Source organism: Thunnus thynnus, chromosome 23, assembly GCF_963924715.1.
Source record: "Thunnus thynnus chromosome 23, fThuThy2.1, whole genome shotgun sequence".
NCBI lineage: Eukaryota > Metazoa > Chordata > Actinopteri > Scombriformes > Scombridae > Thunnus > Thunnus thynnus.
Window position 1 is genome coordinate 5,267,705 of NC_089539.1, and position 22,875 is coordinate 5,290,579.

The window sequence follows — 22,875 nt, forward strand, 5'->3', positions numbered from 1 at the left end:
TCAGGCCTTCAATAAACAGACTGTTTCTAGTTCAAGCAGAGGAGAGGATGGAGGATCAGCCAGCCTGTCAGTTCCCTTCCCCAGAGAGTGCTGAAAAATTCATTCTTTCAATCTATCTATCTGTCCGCCCTCAGCTTGTTTTCCCTATAGAAGTGCTGGAGCATGACACTGTTTTTAACCTTTATCCACCCAGGGAAAGTTTCAGATGGTTGCCACTTAGTCGCTCCACTAGACCAGACGGGGAGTTACTCAAGGGTACATCAGAGACGGTCCCCTGGTGTAGGTTGCTTTATGAATCCGCTGAAATTTGGCCAGACTGTGTTTTCTGTACTAGACTGTGTAGATCAAAAGAAAGTTCTTCTAACAAAACAGTATCACAAAGTCAAAGTGTGGTATGTGAGTGTGAGAAAAAAAAAGGATACAATAATTAAACATGAACCAACTGTACAATATGTTCTGTGACTGACTCACAGGAGCTCAGAGTGCCCTTCCATACACAACTGTACACATGGTGAGGGATACATGATGCAATATCTAACATCACATTATTCAGGAGCATGACACCAAATGGATGAAGTGGATGTGACATCACACTCTGCACACACACGATTCATAGGCTGCTCAGCCACACTCTACCGGATGGGAAAGAAAAAGAAAGTCCGCCAAGTGGCCACGAATGGCTCCACGTTCATTTTTCATAAAACCAGATTTACATATGTTAAGTTTCATTGAAAGTGCTGTCAGGTGGAACAATGAAGTTAGTCCCTGGCACCTCTATACTGGTTGCCCCTATCAGAAAAAAAAGTGGCACCATCTGTTAATTACACTATGCTTTCGGGGAGATTATTTTGGGTGGAGCAGCTGCCTGCCAACACGTGGTTGTCCTAAAAATGCTTTCAACATGATAGGAGGCAGCCACTTATGCTGATTGCTGTTTTGTGTGGGTATTTTGGATTGCATGAACTCTGTGGCCCCACCTGAGATTACACCTGATGCACCTACATGGGGATGCAGAGGCCAAGAGGCTACTTCAGAAAGGATCAGTATTATGACCCACATGTTGACAGTGTAGATCCAAGGATCATATGAAGAAAAAAAACACACCGTTCTCTCCTTAAACAAGCATATCGTGACGACCTCTATGATATTATCTGAACTGGGATTAGAGCTGTGGAAATCAGTGTAATTGAAGGTGATGCAGCCCTCTGGGTGAGAGTCAATATAGCTTAACATGCACATTATTTTTCTTTAGTACCAATCAAAAACCACCCAACCCAGATACTTCAGTTGCACCGCTGCATGACTTTGGATTTAATGGGCAATTTATGAAAACAAAGCTGTGGTGTGGTGTACGTTGTTTCCCTGCATAAATAAAGGTTTAAAATACATAATTTGATTTGCCCCTGCTTGCCTTTATGCCTTTATTACTTTAGATCAGTAATTTGATCATTAGAAGGGTAATCTCATCCAGACCAATCGGAGCTCTGAAACAGTGCCATGGATGCTTTATGGGGACGTGGCAGGGCTCTCTCAAGTTCAAATCATGACAGCCACAGACCAGCGATAAAAGAAAATGGAGTGTAGGGATTCAGATAATTCTAGGAAATAAGAACAGGCTGAGGTTGTATTGTACTGAGAACCAGTACTAAGAAAGCGTGATCTTGTGCAGACAAGATTAATGAAAATACAGTGCAGGTTTCCTACAAGCTGCTCTCCATTTTATTGAGTTTCAAATCAATATAGCGTTTCTATGAAATTCTCCCTCATCCACACAACACCAGACCTTATAAAATTGTTTTAATACTCACAGACCATTCGAAGGAGAAACTATAATCCAGTATATTTCCCCCAAAAATCATTTGTGGTATATTTGCACTTATGGGCTTTTGTTTATAGCAGCATTTAGGGAACAGGTAGACAGCTCTTGTCAATATTAGTTCATGAGCTTCCTTAGGAAGATGCCAAAAAAAGAGCAGAAGGAAGGTAGCAGGAAGGAAGCAGCTTTAGGATACTCTTAAGAGTCAAATAATTCCTCAGACAGCAGACAGCAGACAGGAGACAGATGACGAGACAGTCTCAAAAAAACCTCCACCAGTCATCCTACTAATGTAACGCTCCGGTGCTCCAATAGCCTCTTGGCTTCAGCCAGCACACACACACTTCATATGGCCTCCACTCTCAAGGACCCGTCATACTGAGACAGATGCTTTCCACTCTTTCTCAAAACCAGCTTTAGCAATCAGTCCATGACTCAGCCGGGATCAGTGGCCACACAGCCGAGGTGGGAAAAAAACAGAAATCAAGACCTGTGACTACAGGGAATGTATGATAAACCCTTTTCTTTTAAAGTGGGTGGGCAGAATGTTTGAAAATATGTGTTGATCTGAAGTGCTATCGGCCTGGTCAAAGAAAACCCTGCATTACAGACCAAGCTATTGTTTTCCAGTGTGGGACATGATGACACCCATCTCACTGCAAGGCTACCACTGGCCTTGCCATCTACATGAAAGTGCCACTGAGGTATTTCCATTAAAGTTTAATTGATTTTAGCTTAAACCATTGTTTAAAAAGGTGATGTATGGCACAAAGTAGCACAATGGTGAAATGCATTTTTCCCTTTGTCTGTGAGCAATATTAGCATTTGATACCTAATTGTTACTGTGTATAATTACGTCCATTGTGCCAAACTCTAATTACAGGTGTGTAGGAGTCTTAAGTATTTAAACAATGGGTAAGCCAATGACAGACAGTCCACGCTGCTATGTTTGTATTATCTTCATTTTCTCCCACACTTTACTGACACTGCCCCTTCACACAAGTTGGCACATCTGTCTCAGTCGTACCACAGCAGTCTGGGAGCTAAGAGCTATGAATCACTGCCAAAGATAAGAGGGCAAATGCGCAGGGAATCCTAAACTTGTGGCTTGGCAGTGGCCCCAAAACGAAGCAGGAAACACTGGCTGAGGGGTTTCTCCACAGAGCCAAAACAGAGCAGGGAACCTCACACACTGTTTGCATCATGCAATAAGTCGTGCTAGTCGCCCAGCACAAGGTCAACTTATTTGTCGAATGGAAAAGAAAAACACAGAACGTATTTGTTCCCAAAACTGCTACAATAAAATTCTGTTCAGTGTACAAGTTTGACAACCTGAAGATAATTTCATAAAACTCACAAAGTAAAGTATGTTTTCAGTTGACAGATTTTCCTATTTATAGTCCAGTGCAAGTGTGGGATTATGAAAATGTATCACTATCTACTTTCCACCCATTATTGGATTTTTAGATAAGCAAATGACCACATCATGTTGTGCCAAGCAAGGCATATATTAGCACATCTTTGATGCATCAGGTGATGTTTTCATCCAAAGTTTTAATACCGCTATCGATGCTGTTACCAATTTTTATGTTCAGTAGATTCATAGTTTCACTGTATGTGATGCTATATTTACTTGCACCTCTGGAGGTAGAAGTTAAAAATAGTATTAAGAGGTTTAGATAGACACAGCAGCTGTATTTCTCCTGACAGTGAATGTCAGACAAGAATGGTCTACCTTGATCCCAGTGCTGCTAAACACATACTGAAACAAATGTGTGGACCTCATTCTCTCACTACAAGCTATTACTGATGGCCACCCAAGATTAAGGCTAATGGCTAAATGGTTGTTTTGTGAGACAATACCAGTATAATAAATGCAAAAAAAGTTTCTGTTCTGAAACAAAATCACCAGCATTAAATACAACTGACCTCCATTACAGGTTATTTAGGCCAACTGCTGACTACCTTTTGTATACTTTCAGAGTAATAAATATGTAAACCATATATTTTCTACTGTCAACAGTTTTGAATAGAGTTGATTGCTTGTGTCTAATTCCAGTTATAGTAATGGTCTAATTATGATGATAATTTTCCTCTAATTCAGGCTGCACAAATACTCTGTTAGTCTGTCAAATATTACAAATATCACAAAATATGAAGCATATAAAGTTTGTTTTTAAAAAGCAGGATCTTTACCAAAAACGCGCATTACAGAAAGAGGATTAAAGCAGATTAGAAAGTTTGTTTGGCCTGCTGGTCGCTATTTTTTTTTTTCAATGTTCTGCAGTGAATATCATGATGCTGATTGTTTTTAGATTAACAGAGGAGATCTGCTGAAGGGCAGGCAAAGACAGCAACAATATCGCCTTTTGGTCCCTGATCTTTTCCCCACTTCAGTAATAGATTTCCAGCATCCAACTACTGAACAGACAGTTATTTCTTTGTTTCTGTCTGATGATTCAGTCTCTCCTTCATCATCAATCCTTGAGGCAACTGCCAGCCACTCTAATATTTCTGAACAAGGCCTTGATTGTCTGCTCAGTGACGATAAAGATTTTAGGATAATCTCCATCGAGAATATCTCACAGCAAAGCCTTTTTCAATATTTTTAAAAACATGTGCTGATAAGCACTGTTTTCTCCAGAGAGCAATGGACATTTGTTGCAATATTAACAGCTAAAAGTTCTTCTTGGTTAATATTTTTTTCCATACAATATACATATGTTATCAGCCTGAAAGCCTCATTTCATTGGCCAGTGATTAGTTAATTAAGGGCTATCACAGTGCAGCTGAATGTGAAGCTACAGTAAATGTGCTGTAGATAAGACCTTTATTGAAAAAAAACACATTAAATATCAGCAGTGCTTTGCTGACTGTCTGCTGTTTTGACACCTGTGCTGGCTCATCTCATGCTAAACACACTCAAGCTAACTTCTGAGGGTATCTGTATAAACAATGTATATATTTATGCAAATCATTTGATGACTATGCACATCAGCACAGAGCAAGTATTTTACCTCATCATTCAGCAAGTCAGAAGCAGTTTAAACTGCACTGTGATGTTCTTGTATCCTACTCTGTGTACATTGGCTGTTTATTAAATCTTTTAAAAAGTGCGTGACATAGCAATCCCACAGTAATCCCTTATTATGTTCCTGTACTAGACGCGCCTTTTTCTGCCCGTGTCTGCCATTTGTCATTTTTCCATGTGCACACGATTTGCAGTCTAATAATCCTAATAATGCCCACAATCAGTTATTTCATTGTGACACCAGAGAACATAAACCCATAAGAAGCATTAAAGTGCTGCATTACCTGCTGTCAGTTGCCAGTATTTGATTTTCCCTTGTGCATCTAGCGCTGATGATGCAGGATGACAGCCATCAAATTGTCCAATCAATGAGTTACCAGTCAGTCTGTATGACATGTTTACAGCTCTTCGTTCATTTGTATAAAGCCAACATGAACTGGGCCAGAGCTAGAGGGAAAACAACTGATCATTTTCTCCCTCGGTCTGGACCAAATGAACTGAACTACAGGTGTGAAAGCGGCCCGTGTTTCATCAAGTCACATCAAGATGACTGACAAGTGATGGAGCATGAACATGATCAACTATGCGGAGGAAGGGCAGGACTAACCACATACATCTACCCTGCCTGGAGGGGAATGGCTCAACACCAAGAATCTAGAGCTGGTGCTTCAGTTGATTGTAATGGATGTGCTCTGCTGCGGCCATGCTGCGGCAGACGTGTTGCGCCACATCAGTGCCTGGTGTGCATATGTTGCAGAGTTGTAAAATCCTGTCTCAGAGTGTTATAAACCCCTGTTCAGTGTTTCGGCATCTGATAAGCCTTCAAACCCATGATCTATTACCCTAGACTGGACGATCTGGATCAGGAAACGAGTACAAGGAGAACAGGAATACAAGAATGCGCACTAACTGATGCATCAAAGTAAGTCTCTCTACAGAATAGGAATTTTAGCTAAATTACAAAAATTGAACCCTCATGCAGACAGTTAATAAATCTTGTTCTGAAATGAACTCAAGTGTGAATAAAGCTTTCTATTCCCTATTGTACTGTATGTAGATAAAGCACCATTTTTACTTCATTGCTTCAAGCTCATTTACACACATATTCAAACAACAGAGCTCTGAAATGTACTGAGCATCAGTTTTTAAAAGTTAAAACAGGGTCATTCCATGTCGAACCAGATAATGTTGTTGCAGCACCTTCTCAGATTCTGTTGAAACCTTGTCCATTATCAGGAATGGGTCCCAAAACCAAGGCATGTACAATTTTTCTGTTCAAATCCTATGTTTTCATATTTTGTCAGCCCTTGATATTATTTCATTTATAAATCCACAAAAACATCTTATCTGGGAAGCCATGTTTGGGCATTAATATTAAAAAGTATTGTTCCTAGCCTCACCAGACTTTGTAGGATGGAAGACAACCATGTGTTCTGTGTGCCAAAACCATTATAAGCATAAGCAAAACCATTCTGCAAATACAATCTTTTATTAACTTTTTGCCAATATTTGAGATGTCTACCACTAATGGACATGAAGATATTATGAATAAATAAGGTGTGGTAATATATATTTTGGTCATTTTCATGGGACCAAAACGGTATGTGGGGAACTAGTGGGAACATAAAAACGTACATGGAAATTGCTTGATGTATGGTTATTAAGGGTACAAAGTGCCAATGTCCTTCCCTTTCTCCTTCATACAAAAATAGACACAGATCTGAGAGATATTTTACCTATGGCAGAAAACATCCATTTCAGGATTACATATTTTTTCCTTCAGTATCTCCATGATGATTGAATTCCTGTGTAATAGGAATTGTGAGAGATAAAGGATAAAGAGTATGTTCATTGGAATAGAGGGCATTTGAGATTGGAATGGTTTTGGGACCCAAACATTATGCAGACAAACAGACTTTGAACACAATCTAAGACAGCACTGCAACCACTTTCCTGGATTCTGTCTGATTTGACACGGAATGACCCCATAGCTCAAGCAGGCTAGGTGCAATTTCCTGTAGAGACAAATCAAACATGAGGCTAGACTAAAATGTCCTCTTGTCAGGCTGATGGTCAAACTATGTTTTCAGAAATACTCTGTGTAATATGAAAAAATGTAAATGGAAAAAAAAAACAAGGCAAAGAAAAAGACACCAAGACAACAAGATAGTTGAAATGGGAAATGTATGTTGCTTGGTCTGATGCTTCTTCTGCCTGTCCCAGTTTGGTGCTGTGCTTGGGGGGGAAGACATCTTTAAACAGAATTAATCCATGTAGGTCAGGGAGTGAGGAATATTAATCAACCATACAAGCAGAGGCAGAGGACTGCCATGGCAGACCACTGAGTATCCAACGCTGTTTTACCAGATGAAGAATCACTTTTTATCCCACAAGTAGAGAAATGTAGCAATGTCAAAGGAAGTGTGTAGCAATCTGTAAATCTACATGTAGAAACAGTAGAACCAGTTTTAATGTAAGAAGATGATGCAAGACATAACAGTTACAAACTCATTCTATGATTGAGAAAGAAGAACTTGCAGATCTAAGAGCATTGCAACACAAGTAAATATGATCTGGCAACCATTCCTGAAGCACAGATGAAGTCTTTTACATGTGGACAGGGTGTATATAACTATCCAATAAAGCAGAAACTGTTTTTATAAAGCAGGTTGACTCACTCGGGAGCCTTGCTTTGGCTTGAGTTACACCAAATCGCAGTGACCAGAAATAGCTAACAGCACTGTTGAAAATAGCCTTGGTTATTTCCCCTCTTTATGTTTAAGCACTGTTGGCCCGCCCCGTCCTTGAGGAGAGATGTTGGGTGCCCTCCAAAACCTGCCCGGTACGGTTTTGGTTTGTGCTGGATGGGACTTGACTTCTAATCCACTCAAATTCCGTACATGAAATGACACGTGTTGCTTATGCCAAATTGGTTTATAGCTGTGGCCAACTTTAACAACTGTCACAACAATAGTGAGGCCTGAATGATAGGAGTGAAGGTTGCATACACACCAACAGGCAGAAGTTTAAAGGTTAAAGCTATCATTTTGCTATATTTCCCTTTGAAATGACCAAAGTCAACAATCCATTAGTGGTGTTCTGACCAAAAACAGCCCACTGTTCAAAATTACAAGGAGCTGCATTAGTGGGAGTCAATGAGACAATGAAATACAATCCAGGAAGTCCAGTTTGAGTAATAGATTCACAAGTTTGAGGGCTTTTCACATGCCAAAACACTGCACAGAGTATGTGCACTTGCACATATTTGATTGGATTGCCCGATGATGTTGGACTGTAGCAAAAGTTGAGGCAGGTAAATTGTTTTTTTGCCAGACGCCCTCTGCACCGGCACCCCTGCTGCATTGATGAGTGACCACACTGAAATGATGAGGGGACTGAGTTTTATTATGCACAACAAGTCTTTCTGAACACACCCTAAGTCTGTTTCTCAATACTTCCCCATTTCCTCAGCCTGTCTATGGCTCTCAGCCCCGAGCCTGTTTGTTCCAACTGAAGACATAAATCTTTAAAAAGTCAACACACGATTCATTGAATTGGTTTTAAAAGGCTACATAATCACTTAAAAGAGCTGGTGGGTATTTATGGCAGCAGGACGGTGAGTGTGGGACTGAGTTAAAATTAACTACATTGTGACAACCCTGACTATAAGTTGCGCATATATATATACACCCTGCTTACTATTGTGTTTTCTTATTCTATTGGTTTAGTAGTTCCTCAAACTTCAGTAGTGTGTGATAAAGTTGAAGCACTTTAAACAGCCATGTTCACGGTAACATGTCACCTAGTGCAACAGTGAGGCTCACTGAGGAGCTATAGTTTGTGTAGTTCTATTGCACACAGCAATAACATGATATCAGGTAATATTTGTTAAACAGGATCATTTCATTGTTGGTTTTGGTCTTTTTATGAGAATTGATAACAATGAGGAAAAATTAAAATATCACCAGACTTCTTTTAACATGTTTATAATGGTGCTCTGCCTGATATTTATGAATTTCTAGTTCACACTGGTACAGCTCATCCTCAGTTCTTACCTGTTACAACATCAGCTGACAGTATTACAGCCGGTTACCTTGCCACTACGTAACATTCTGCACACCAGATAAGCCAAATGGATCACAGACAATAGCTCGTCAACTAAAGACAACACTATTATCATGTAAATAAACCTGATTCAGAATTACATAATGAACATCGTCCAAATGTTGAAACAGTGCTCCTGTGTTTCTTTCCCATCATCTCTGACAGCAAAATTTCCTACATCACACAGAACCTATTTTCTCTCTATAATATCTCTACTTTGATGTAGAAGAATGATGTCTGTAGCACCGGCATCAAGCGTGTCACCTTGTAAAATTAAAATCATATTACGCTTTAGAAACGCAACAAGGTGACTCAGCGTTCACTAACATCCATTTATCTGATCTACCGGAGCGACATGTGGATGAGAATGCTGATGAGGAGGAGGAAGAGGAGGAGGAGGAGGAGGAGGAGGAGGAGGACTGAACTCCTGTGGTGTCAAGGAGACTGTGGTGACCTCAGAGTGTTCAATCCCCTCATAGTTGAAACACTGCAGTTGCTTTTTAATTGACTGGTGGCACACGGAATAGCACGAAACCACTGGAGACCGAGTGGCGAAATCACAGGGAGAGAGCAGAGCCACAGCTACGCTACAGAGCTGAAAATGTGTGACGCACGCAGCCCGAGTTGAATAAATACATGTGTCTGTGTGATACCTCTCGCACAACAGTAAAAAGGAGAAAAGATGTGAGGCTGAGATACTGGCACATTAGGCCTAAAGATGCAACCGTTCATATGTTTTAAAAAAAAGATCTGTGGACATTCACAAGGAAGCGAAAAGAAGTGCAAAGGTCAGAATGGCAGGTGATATTCCTGTGACCCGAGAGCGACCTTTTCGTAAAAGAGCGCACAGGGAAAGCAGGAGGACAGGATCATATAGATGGTCTGTACTGAATACGATTGGAGCTGTCAGCAGCTGGACAAACATGATTCACCTCCTCATCTCAGCCTGAGATTTTGACGGCTATCTGCAATCTTAACACCGGACACATTCTGAGCAGCTAACCCGGTATCGGGTCGCATCTAACATCTGATGTGTCCTCAATGTATTAGCATCAGTGAGCAGCCCTCCCTACACACACCCAAAACAAGCAACAAGAGTGAGACTATTCCACACACAGGTACGTAAACAGACAACATCTGTCCAGATCAAGTGCAGGTAAATTTAAACACAAGAAGCGTGAGAGGCAGCCGGACTAATGCAGCACGCATGTGTGTGTGTGTGTGTGTGTGTGTGTGTGTGTGTGTGTGAGAGATCGAGGACGGGGGTGAATGAAGGACCTACCTCATGCAGCTCGGGCAGCAGAAAGCACCATTACCTTCACAGCCACTGAGAGGGAAAGAGAGGGAGGGAGAGAGACATAGAGATGACATCACCATATTTTTTTCTCCCTCCTCCTCTGAAATGTAGGCTAGTGCTGCAGGGCTGCCGGTGTCTGCGGCGGAGCAGCAGTGAGAGCTCCCTCTGTGTGTGTGCGACGACAGAGAAGAAGAGTGTGCTCTACATACTGTATAAGCCTTCGCTGCCGGTCAATACTGATGTGACCTCGATGTAGTGTGTGCTACGCCAACAGAGGCCCCAAACACACACACATACACACACACGGTGCTAAAACACCTAACATAAAGTATTTTTGTTTACAGAAATAACTTTAACGCATCTCTTTTTATCTTAAACATACATGCAGAAGATGCACAGGCAGTAATTTAAGAGTACTAGAGAATTTCTAAAAATAGGATGTACTTGAGACCTGACAAAAGGACAGGAATGCATTGTGTGTCATGAATAGATCTACTTTCAAACAGCATACAGAGTGCCAGAGGCTTTGCAATTAGGCTTGGGGTCGGATTGCATTTTGTCCAATTTGAATCCAGTGACGAATCCTCGTACTGAATCTAATTTCAGTATTGAATCTGCTTATCAAATCTGAATCAATTCAAGCTCTTTACTGAATCTATTTAGGTTTAAAGTTCAACTTTTCAAAGCTTATAAATAACTAAAACTGAAAAGATTCAGTTGAAATCTCTAAGCTGAGAGGTCAGAAACAGATCTGAGTGTTTTAATGTTCACTCCAACTGATCCAAATACATTTTAGTGCCAAAGATGCTCAGTATACATAGTGAAATACATATTGAGTGCAACAGAAGATATTAAATGTGTGATTATGTAAATAAAGTTTAAATTAATACTATGGTATGAATGAACATGAAGCGATGAGCTAGATTCCTTGACTAAAGAAGAGGTATCACTCTGTTGGAAATGTTAAAACTACAAAAAAGCTCAGTTCACTTGTCGCTCCCTCACAAACAATCTCTGGCTTCCAGAGAGCACACAAACCCAACAACAGTTAAGTTTCATTTTGGCCTGTCATCAAGTTACTCACAGAATTGACGTTAATTGGTGACAGTTGATATCATAATCTGCCGCCGGCTACGTATGTCATTTTGACTGGCAAAGGAGTCGGTCAGCACAGGCTAAAAATGAAGAGCTGCTAGCTGAATGTTTTGTGCACTGCTGCTCTTTGCTATTATGAAAGAGATTCAGTAACAGATTTGTTAAGAGTGAATTTGTGTGTTTTGACAATCCGGGTGTATGCAACCAAGTAATTGTTCACATTTTCCCTCTCATAGGAAAGCAAAATGCTCCCACTGTAGAGCCCTGGATATTATTCTACTCAGATAAACTCTCCACACTCTCCTATGAGAAAGCAAGAACAGGTGAATTTGAAGAGAAACCACTTCAAATATATTCAATGTAAAGACGCTCACATACAGTTGAACCTGCATAGATGACTGAGAATGCAGTGACAGGCAAAGCCAGAAGGCTGCTGCTGCTGCTGCTGCTGCTTCAGATGCTATTTTTCATTTCAGGAGGGAATCAAACCTGAGCATTACATCAACAATCAACCAAAAGTCCTACAGTACAATAAGAAACAGCGGCCTTCACAGACTGCACTGCATCTTAACGGGCAAAGATATTCAGCCACTGAAAGGCTTTTGCTTTCTTTGTCTCTTTTATTGCTTGTCCAAGGACACTCAAAGAATACTTTTAGAGTTGGAGTTTATCTTTGGTGATATTTTGTCATGACTCACCAGTTGCTTTATGCTTAGCTATGTATTGATTCAGTGCCTTTTGGCCCTTTGTAAACCCTATGCTACTGCTATACTTCTACATAATTCTGTTTTTATTTAAGCAAGTAGCAGTTTTTATTATACACCAGCAGCCCTTTAGGAGGAATAATGGCTATATTTAATAACCAGTGAGAAAATCTCTCTTTCAGATGAACTTCAGTTTCAACATTATGTCTGTTATAATTCATAAGGCAGAACAAGGCTTCTTCTTTATGGGCATGTTTAGTTTGTCCTGATTTGGACAGGAAGGAGTGGAGGAAAGCATTTATATTTAATAAAAGGTAATTTTTATAATTATGACAAATGCCCAAACGGAGCCCACACTAATGTCTTTACATTCGCAATTTGTCTTCACATCTGCTCGCTCACCACATTAAGGTTCGATGTGTCACCAGGAAGCTGCTCTTTCTAAACTCACAAATAAAACCCACATAATAGGATCTTGTGTCTTTGTAACGTCCAAATGAAGCCTTTCTTCCTATCTTTTCCAATACGTCCTCTTTCTACACCGAGCTTCCATATTACTGTGGTGCATCACTGAGGGGCCTCTCAACATCATGCTCTAAACACTTTCATGTATTTTCAATAAATCTCTGTGATTAAGTCAGACAACTTTCATAAACTACCATAACTTTACTTTTTTGACTTATGGGGTTCCCAAAAACCTATCAAGCTTTTTTCCATATTTCAGTATAAAGTAATATTTTGTAAATTCCCCAAAACTAATTCAACTTCCCTAGAAAATCTAATGCCCTTTTTGAATTAACTTCAAAATTCTATAAAACATTTGAGATATTTACTGACTGATGGGAAAGAAATCACCTAAATATATAAATATAGTCCCCTCTGTAGAAGAAATCCCCAAAACATTCTATCTCACCCTCCCCTGTTCACCCTCCATTGGCTAGATGCAATGCATTAAACTGTATTACACAGTTGCATGGAGCTTGAAGCACCACTGTGAACCGTCTCATTTGCCTGCCTATGGTAGATAGACTGTGGGGAAAAGTGCGGCAACACAGACGATCTAAGCCAGCAGCAGATGATCAAAGAACACATACATTATATAGGCCTGTAACCTCTTCAAAGAAATGACTACTTTTGTCAAAAAGTGTGTAGTTAAATAAGGGATTATTACTCAAAAATGAAATAGAATAAGCAGAATGTGTGAGGTATGAGGACTGTTGATGAGTGGCTTGACTACTGCGTCTGCTTCTAAGATTTCTGGCTGCAGAAACCTATTTGTCAACCAGCATTCTTTCTTGGAATTAAAACTCACTTTTCTAATGCTTGAAGATAGTGCTAAGCATGTGTTAATAAAAAAATATATATAATTCTGGCTGAAAAAATACAAATGATGAAAATGGACTATGATTCTAATCTTTAAAATAATATACTTCCTCATAATTATATTTCTTTTTATTGGATTTAATTATAAGTCCCTCCTGAGCAAAGGTGACTTTGCTGGATTGTGTCAAGTACAGGCCAGTGTAACTGAGGGAGAGATACACTGACTGTGGGTGATTCTCTAGATTATGAAGATAATGAATAGGATGAATAATGATTTCCTACTGACATGAATAGAGTGTTATTGTTGGCTCAGCATCGAGTCCCTCTTGAACCATCTCCCTCAGTACTTTCCTACATCCAACAAATGAGCTTTCGAATGAGGCTGGGGGAGCCTGTCTGACCTTGCTAGATGGTGCACACTTCCTGGCCACGGAAGGAGACTGCAGCATTGAGATAAAATGTCATCTTCAAGAGGATTCATGAGAACAAAAGTGAGTAATGTGGAGCTAATTTGCACACACTTAGTACAAGTTCTGCTAGAGTTTCGAGTCGGGTGGAGGGCAGAGCCCAGCCAAAGGCTCAATTCTCCAACAATACCTCAAAGTTAAAAAATCTCTTTGTTGAAGGAGAAGGCAGGTCACACCACAAATAACTGCTATTATCAGCCCAAATCCTTGTCAAGAGACTCTGCAAAGCCTGCCCAACCTGAATAGAAGGTGGAGAGATGGGCCTGCAAAGATAACTTATCTCAACAGTGATAAAACACAGGCCAGAGGAATTCTGAGAAAACAAAAATGGTGATAAGAACTGCACAGTTGGGAAATAAGAAAGTAATATTCAAAACATCTCATCTCAGAGGAAATTCTATTTTGATTTATGTTTAACAGAGATTGAGGATACATAGAAACATTTTATTATCGTTTGTCTTTAAAGTTTCTTTTTTATGTGCTATCCTGACATTTCAGGAGGACGCGTTATGACTCATAATAATTCGCTGTGAATAGTCGTATCAGCTGAACGCCATCTAGTTATTCAGCCTTCCTCGTCGGTCTGTCGTGATTGGCCCGAGTCATGTGTGGCTTAAGAAGTTACTTAGATCTGCAAGTTTCCATTGCAGAGGAAGTTCTGTGTGAATTATGCAAGTGACATAGGTATGTGAGTTTGCATCACAGCCACCGTCTCTTTCCCCTCAAGCTACGGCTTAGCCCAAAGGGATTATCATAGCCGGACCTTGTGGTGATTTTTTTGCCAGTTCAGAAGAGACAGCGTCTGAAATGTCCTTTCAAAAGCTCAAAGATGGCACATGCCACAACACTGGGTGCTAGCTTTCTAGTATGATATGAAAATGTATCATTGCTCAACACTGAGCGAAGCAAAGCATCACCATCCGCCTGTATCAAACAGGCTCATCAAAAGCAATGAGTTGTGAGTCCCTCAAAGAGATGCAGCTGCACACAGGATACTGGAGTTGGCATGAGTGAATTAGGACACTAGAAAACAGAGCATGCAGGTCTGAGCTGAGTAGATACTTGTAACTTTATCCTTAATTAAATCATGCCAAGACTCATAAATTAAAGTTTTATTGCAAACAGATGCATATTCTGTCATTTTTAGCTTAAATGATTGCAAAAAAAGATCATGGAATGACTGATTAAACATTAAAATTACTTATAAGTACTACTTTCAATATCAAAGATACATTCACACTGATGCAGAGCAAAACGATAGCTTTGTCTTTATCTCACTTTATCTTATACACACACCCACCTACTTCCGCGGCAGTAAAACACAACTACCCACCCATACTAAGATCAATGTCTACTGAGCTGGGCAAAGAGGCTTGGTGTGCAAGCTGACACCCTTTAACACCTGCTAAGGGCAAGGCTGTAAGCTTTAATGCTGCGGTTTTCAGTGGTATAGATGTATGTCATTCACGCCTGCGTTTTAAGCAACCATCTGAGTGTTTGGAGGAAAATAGCAGTCATGACTTTTTGCTAGGTCAGATTGTGGTAAACCTGTTTAAAACAAGGCCGTCTTGTTCACTTTTCATTTTGAAAACCTAAAGCGTGCTAAGCTCTCAGGGTCGTCTGATCTGCATAACTGATCCCTTGTTTTAAAATAAGGGGTGAAAGAAGCCAGGCTGGGAAAAAATGAGAAATGTATCCCCCCACTGAGAGTGTAACTAGAACATCATGAGCAGCGGGAACCAGCAAGTCACTCACACAACAAAAGCGCAGGTCCTGTGCTTCTCATCAAACACCCGTGTGAGATCATTTTTCCATTCTTTTGTTTACTACAAGTGTATTCCTTTGTTCCTGCAAGAAATATTTATACTCAGCTTCAACACCTTAAAAAACAGATGCCTAAGGCACATAAGTGGAATAATACAGCAACAGAAAAGGCAGACTCCAGTGCCTTTGTTTCCATCGTATCCAAACAACACAGGGACATATTCCACTAATCTTTTCAAAAAGCTGCACCAGAGGATTGTAGTCAATCATTTGCACCACCTGTCAAATGTTTTATTCAGGATGGAGGTTTTTTTTTTTTACATTTTTTCCTTTTGCGGCTTTTCTGTGGTGCAAGCCGACATGCTCAGTACAACGTTAGGTGTGGTCAATAGCTGCACCTACAGTCCCACACCTTGTGCTGAGCAAAGCTTTATTTCTGTCTGGCATTCATGAGTCAACTCATGACACAATGGTTTTTGGGGTGGACTGGCAGTGTTATCGTCTGCCAGTCTGATGCCTGGTAATGAAAGTTATGCAGCAAAGCAAGATTCCTCTGAGAGGGACTCATATTACCATTTGACATAGCAAGAAGACTCATGTCCTATTATGACAAAACAGACAATTTTGAAGGGATGTTTTATTCTACAAGGTCTTTCAAAAGGCCAATATAACTAACCTAAAAATGGCTACTTTAAGGGACTTAAAAATGTTGTTAAAAAAAATGGACATATCTAAAGTGGACATAGCCTTTGTTCAGGAAACACATTTAAATAAGAAAGAATTCCTTAAAGCTGAGGTGCTGTTGGGTGGGGAAGGTTTTTTCAAGCCCAGGAAATGGCAAAAGAAGAGGGGTCTCCATTTTGATTGATAAGAATGATTTTTGATGAAACAGAAGTGTTAACTGACTCAGATAGCTGCTATGTACACACCAGTTGTTCTCTAATATTTATGCACCTAATTTGGTTAGGAGTTTTTCATAACCTATCACAACTTCTCTTGGAACTAGGGATTATTCAGATAATATTAGGTGTTGATTTTAATCAAATACTGGATCAGGATCTTGATAGATCCCTGCCTAGATGTAACACAGAGAGAAGATCAGCTGTTGCTATTAGACAGTTAGCCTCTGATTTGGGTCTAAAAGACATCTGGAGATTAATGCATCCAAATAGAAGAGATTACTCGTTTTTCTCTTCCCCCCCATAATATCTACACCAGAATTGATTATTTTCTCTAATCTCTCAGTCATTAGTGGACTATTCTGTTAGCTCTAATACAGGCAATATAGTCATTTCAAACCATGCTCCAGTTTTCCAGACACCTAAAAGCTGGTGATGGCATTTTAATGTATCCTTACTGAAAGACAGTCCATTCCCTTAAATGATTAGAAATGATACTTTGCTTTTAGAGGAAACTAAATAGAAAGCAGTGTCCTTGCCATCTGGTGGGATACTCTGAAAGCCTATTGGAGAGGAAGAATCATTTCCTATGCTTCCTTTAAGAAGATGTCAGCTAATGAGAAATTCACTGAATTAGAGAGCAAACTTAAAATACTTGGAACTCTCAAACCAAGGACAGGTCCACACTAAAGATAATTGCCACTAAATATCAATTAAACAAATTACATCATGCCTGGTCGGCTTCTGGCCTACCACTTAAAACAACAAAAGTATGAACCATATACCAGTATACAGCAGCCAGATGGAAATATCTCTACCTCCTCTAAGCAGATAAATGATAGATTTAGATCGTCATTCATCACAGGGTGACTTACATAAACAAAAGTTTGACAGCTTTCTTGCTGATCTTAATCTTCCACAACTCTCTGACAGTGACAGAGACTTCTTGGAGGCACCACTAAAAATAGAAGAGATCTCTCAGGCGATTAAAAGCATGTCACTAAACAAATCCCCCAGGCTAGATGGACTTCCTGCCGATTTTTACAGAGCCTTTGAAGATATTATAAGTCTTGCTTGAGGTTTATAACGATACATTTAAAGCTGGCACCTTGCCAAAATCCATGTACACAACGGTTATATCTTTCATTCACAAAAAAGGCAAAGATGCCTTAGATCCTAGTGGCTATCAGCCTAATTCTCTACTTAACTGCAATTGCCCATCTACCCTGTTCCATTAGAGGAAGTTTTGTTGGTCCTTGAAAGGTATCAAATACCTGAGCATTCAAGTAACTCCTGATTACAAAGATATGGTCTGAGAAAATATCAATCCATTACTTCAGAACATGAAATCTGATTTTGGTAGATGGACCAAAATTCATCTTTTGCTTTGGGGGAAAATACACTGTTAAAATGATGACTGCACCTCTGATTTATTACATACTATCCCACATTCTTCTGAATATTCCCAACTCCTACTTCAGAGATTTTGATTCTCTTATTTTAGATTTCCTTTGGGGCAATTCATAGCACCGTTTAGGAATAAAGAAACTACAAGCTCATACAAAGAAAGGCGGATTTTCTCTTGCCAATCTTAAAGGGTACTACTTGGCTATCAATACAAAGTATATTGGAACATGGTTACCAAGTAGTGAGGAAAGAGATAAACCAAGCTGGTTCCAGATAGAGACTGACGTTAGTGGTGGGCTAGCTCCCTGGTCCGAACAATTTGGCACAAAATTGCTACAACAGAAGGATCATCTAATTATCACTAATACTAAATCATTGTGGTACAAACTGCATAGAGCTGGCCATTGGGACTTTTTCAAGCCCCTTTGAGTACATTTATGGAATAATAAGCAAATTTTAATTGGAGACAGTTAATTAGACACCATGGTGAAAAGCTGGGATAACCTACGTTTTGCATTTATTTAACAGCCACACTAACCTTCAACCAAATTGTAGATAGATATAAATTATCACATAATCAATTTGGAGGTATGTCCAAATGCAAAGTGCCTAAATGGTTAGGAAGCCCTCTTACCCGCCCCACAGGCAGCCTGATTGAAGAACTGCTGATTAGATCATTATCATGTAGGGGCATCGCTCCCAAGATCTATCAACAACTATGTGACCCCTTGCTCAAGATCAAAAAACATGGGACAGGAGACCTGGCTGTGGAAATATCTCCTGAGGAAGTCGTGTTTAAATAACATTAATACAATGAACAAGGAAATGGGCAATAGGTTTATTCAACTGAAAATAATACACAGATGACATCGGACACCACAACAACTATATAAATAGAACCTAATGCTGGTAGATGCTTGCTGGAGATGTGAAGGAAACAGTGATTCTATATTACATATACATTGGACATGTCCAACACTTAAAGACTGGTGGAATAATATCCAAGAGATTATGTTTGAAGTCCTTAAGAAAAAATTCAAAATCTCTGCAAAACTGTCTTTCTTGGGCTCAAACACCAAGCTCCAAGACTTCTCCTTCAAAAAGAGATGGATTATTCTGGCTTCAGCCAAACAGATACTACTGAGACACTGGAGGAAGAAAACGCACCCCATTACGAAGAATGGTCTACAATGGCACAGTTAGCTTCTTATGAGAGAGTGACATACTCTCTGCTGAATAAGCTTGATCATGTTTACATGGGGCCCTAACCTTGCAGTCAACTTGGTAATCCAGTGTTATCAATGGACTGTTGTGCTCATCATTGGAGAAAATGCCATCGTGGTGGTCTGTGATTTGTTTTTTTGTTTTTTAAAATTTGATATTATCTCCCTATTTTATGAGTAAGTAGGTATTTAGTTTTGATAGTTATCTGATTAAGTGATTCGATCTGTCTGTCTTATTTTTGTGTTTAAGTTTTCAATAAAATGTTCATTACAAAAAAAAGGCAAACATCACCCTTACAACACCTTCACACCTAATGCATGAGCATGCTGACCTTATACACAATCCTGCTGATGGTTTCACACTACGTCACTAATTGAAAGCTGGTAGCAGTAACACGCCAAAAAACATAGCAATGTGCCAACAAAGGAAGCAAACATAGATGGAAATGCATGTAAAATGATTGTTAGACTGCATTGATACACTTTGTGTTTTGGTTAAAAACGCTGAATGTAAATACAACTTTAGCTCCGCAGAAGAGCGGAAGAATTATGACAAAATGAATTATGAAAAAATGGAATAAAAAATCTAAATCCAGGCACTCAAGGTAGGTTGGAAACATAAAAGGCCTTTGTTTCAGTGGGCATTAAAAAACACACCAACGCGTGTGGGCACAATCCATGCACACCGCAGTTATATCTTTCATTCACAAAAAAGGCAAAGATGCCTTAGATCGGTGTGCATGGATTTTTTTATGCCATTTTTTGGTCATGATTCTTCCACTCCTCTTCAAAATGATTCCCTTCCATGAGCACCGGTGGTTTGAGGGACACCACCAGCGCTCTCTTTTACATAACTTTAGCCCTGTTTTGACCAAAAAGTTCCAGGAACAATGGAACCAGAGGAACTAATCTCAGGAACAAACTAGGAATTAAAAGTCCCTGTTGTGTAATCCTGTCTGCGTTTCCACTACATCTGAAGAACTAGGTACATTATGCAAATTGGACCCATGATGAAATTAAAAAACAGCAGCATTTGAAACACAGTGTTACCAGAGGAAACACAGTCATACTGTTTGTATTTACTGTTGATGCCTGACGTTTGAGTTAGATGTGATGAATGAGTGAAAAGGTGAAATACAGAGGAGGAAAAGGAGACTGAGAACTGTGACGGCCTCCACAGTTAATGATTTGTGTTTGATGGTTTTTCATTTCTGCTTTATAACATAACCCCCATCAAACAAACAATCAGAAAATAAAGTTTTATTTCTTTCATTCGCCGTCTTTATTCTCTGTGCCGCCACTCTCTGTTCCTATATTCAATCATTTGTGCTCTCAGCTCGTTCACACTCTTTCTCACACTCTTTTTTAAAACGAGCCAGCTGTTTTAACGTTAACGATGAGAAATGTCCACCTCATATTGATACTTCCTTGTTTGGTGAATCAAGCTAGAGCTGCCAGTATATGTGTTTGACCAATCAGCAACGATCATGCCTGCAAACCCTCGCCCCTACAGTTCCTGCATTTTGGAAAGTTCTACCCCTGGACGAGGGAGTTTTTTAGCACCTTGGACTATCTTACAGGAACTAAATTTGGTCCTTGGTTCCTCCGGTCGAAACGCAGGTTTGGTTCCTGAATTCAAAAGGTTCTTGGTCTCCCGGGAAAGTTCCTGCAGTGTAAACGCTCTATTTATATACATGAAAACTCCACAGGGTATCTTTAATTTTGTGTATATCTGAATTCCCAGAGTTATGCAATTGTGCTCTAATCTACCAGGACTAGGCGTTAAAAAAAGCAAGCATTGCAGACAGGAGGAGATTAGGAAAATTAATATTGTGATTGTTACCATTCTGATGTAGTCCATAGCATCCAACTTAGCTGTTTAATAGGACATATAATCCTTTTATACAACACTTAACCTTTAAAATACGCACGACACGCACATGTTTGGTGTCAAAGATGGGTAAGGCCATTTGCAAATAATCATCTTGCTTGTTCTCTATCTTTAAAGAGCTACTCATCGCTGTTCTGGATGCTAAAACACTGGATAAATTAATCAATTCATAGTCAACCCCATCCTTTCTAAATTAATTTAAAGTTTCAAACTGAGGCTCAGTGTCTCCACACATCATTTCTTGTTATGCTAGAACTGTGATCTCCAATCACAAGTTAGAGCTTTGGAGGAATTAATAAGTGGCTCGCTAAGCAGCAGATCAAAGGCTTTGCTCCTGTATCTCTGTATTGATGTCATTCTCAATATGTGATCAGTGTTTGAAACATACATAACTGCAGAGGTGACACTTTATATCTACAGCACAGAGCTGTACTCAAAGTCGCTTCTTATTTGAATGTTACAGATTATGTGTAGGTTTGAAAGCAGCGGATCTCTCCGTGATGCAGGAAGATGCTGCGGTCCAGGTGGGCAGTCATAAACATCTCCTTCCTCTGAAGCTATCCTTTGGGGGCTTGACGAGGGTGGACACTGAAGTTAATGGGCTGGGACACTCGTAAAGGGCTAGACGCGCCCACGCTCCTTTATCAAATAACAAATCCTGCTCAGCAGTGGACCTGGTGCGCACACAAGAAACCACACTTAACAAAAGCCTTTCATCACTGGAGACAGGTGCAAATTAAAGGCATGTTTGTTCAGTGTTGTTTGATGTATGGGAGCCAACGGCAGTAAGCTCGTCAGTAAAATGAAGCCTGAGACAATGAAATTAAAAAGGTACAGGATAATATGGTTTCGTTGAAATAAAAACAGCTGTTTTCATTGGTAAGCCTCAGCTCACCCTCTCACAGATTGTAATAAAAGCCATTGAATTAAACGTTAAAGAAAAGCAGGCCAAAATGTAACCTGATTTGTGTGTGGCTGCTGGATAAATCCACACTGACAAGAAGTGAGAGGCAACTATCTCACTTTGAGCACATCTGGCATTTGTCGGAGCGAATGCATCCAATCAGCCAACCCACAGCCAGTGGCCTGAGTGTCCCAGCTGGGAAGATTACGCTGCAGTGATGCACTGGCCTTGGCATTTCAATAACTTCATGAGCAACACAGCATTTATTATGGCTCTTAATAGTCCTACAGTATGGGGGTAGAAAGAAAAGGCTGTTGTGAGACTACAGCCTTGTTGACAGGTGAATATTTGCTCAGTGAGAGACTGAAGATGAGGGGTTCTTTCATAATGTTGTCACTGTGAAGCCCTTTAAAAGAGAGTAACTGATTAAATGCACCCTTTAATTCCCAGGGCTGAGACAGTGGAGATAAGCACTAACTGTGTTTGTTTTAATTGTTTCAGTTTCTGCCATTTCCAAAGCATGTTCTGATTAAAATATATATACATTTGTGTATAAAACTCAATATATCACCACTGCTGAATGACAAATACTACAGGAAAGCACCACACCCAGATCAAAATGCAACTTCCCAAAGACATTAAAAAAAAAAAACAGTCCCCACTCCCAATAGCTTCTGGCTGTGACAGTACCATATGGCATTTCAACACAATATGAAATTCATCACTCTGGTGACTAAGTGTTTACATGGTAGGACAACAGGCTTTATAACAGAACAAATTCAGCCTCCAGTATATGACATTTTACAGCAGCAGAGACCAGATAAGCTGTTGTAAATGACAGTCATAGGCTTCTGGCTGACCATCTTTGTGTAACTGAGTGATTCATGTTTTACTGGAAAGCAATAACCCACTGAGAAACACAATAGCAATTTTCAGATACTTAGGAATTC

General features: G+C 39.8%; 1 protein-coding gene across 4 annotated transcripts in view; it reads right to left on the reverse strand.

Moving 5' to 3' along the window:
* osbpl8 (oxysterol binding protein-like 8) overlaps window positions 1–22,875 on the reverse strand; it is a 99,306-nt gene that overhangs the window by 73,607 nt on the left and 2,824 nt on the right. The window contains exon 2 of one of the 4 annotated variants that reach the window (XM_067581055.1): window positions 10,234–10,278. The exons of the other annotated variants lie outside the window; for them this stretch is intronic. The gene's annotated coding sequence lies outside the window, so the exon portion shown is untranslated. The remainder of the gene's footprint in view (window positions 1–10,233; window positions 10,279–22,875) is intronic. 4 annotated transcript variants of the gene reach the window in all.